This window comes from Littorina saxatilis, linkage group LG16, assembly GCF_037325665.1.
Source record: "Littorina saxatilis isolate snail1 linkage group LG16, US_GU_Lsax_2.0, whole genome shotgun sequence".
NCBI lineage: Eukaryota > Metazoa > Mollusca > Gastropoda > Littorinimorpha > Littorinidae > Littorina > Littorina saxatilis.
Window position 1 is genome coordinate 6,387,728 of NC_090260.1, and position 690 is coordinate 6,388,417.

Here is a 690-nt window from a genome sequence, read left to right on the forward strand (position 1 = left end):
GTAGCAGCGCAAGGCTCGCTCGCTTTAGACTGGACTATCAGCATGCGAATCTTTCTCGCGGAGGGGTTAATGATCACAGGGTTCCGTGTGTCAAGGTCATTATTGTGTTCGCCTGCTCGCGGGCTGGCTGTGTTTTTGCGAAGTGCAAGCGCTCGCACAGCAGTCTTCACTGCGCCGTACTAAAAAAATCTAGAGGGACTGCATCCTTTCTTTGTGCACAGCTGGTTAAAAGGAATCATATCTCCGTTAACCCAAATATCTTTCACCATATCTAAATGCGCTTCTATCCATTTTTTTAAATATAAGCTTTTATTTTTATAAACCACTTTTATATTGTTCCACAAACATTGATCGCCAAAGCGATCTTCTCTCTCATAAATCAATGCTTTATTATGGATTCATTTTAAGAGAACTTCTGTCTAAAAGTTTGATCGAATGCATTCAATACCTTGGTTTTAGTAGTGTTGTGGCTTTAAAACAAAATAAATTTCTTCCCAATACCTGATAAAGACTTAACGGAATCGTTGTCCACGGTTCATGTTTTTGTTGTTGAAGTTTTGCTGCCCATGTCAGTAAAAAAAGAAGTCTGCATATCGTGGACGTTTATCATGTTAATACCACCTTCTTCCACCACATTACACAATACATTTCGTTTAACTTTTTCAAAGGCTTTTGTATTTGAATACTTCC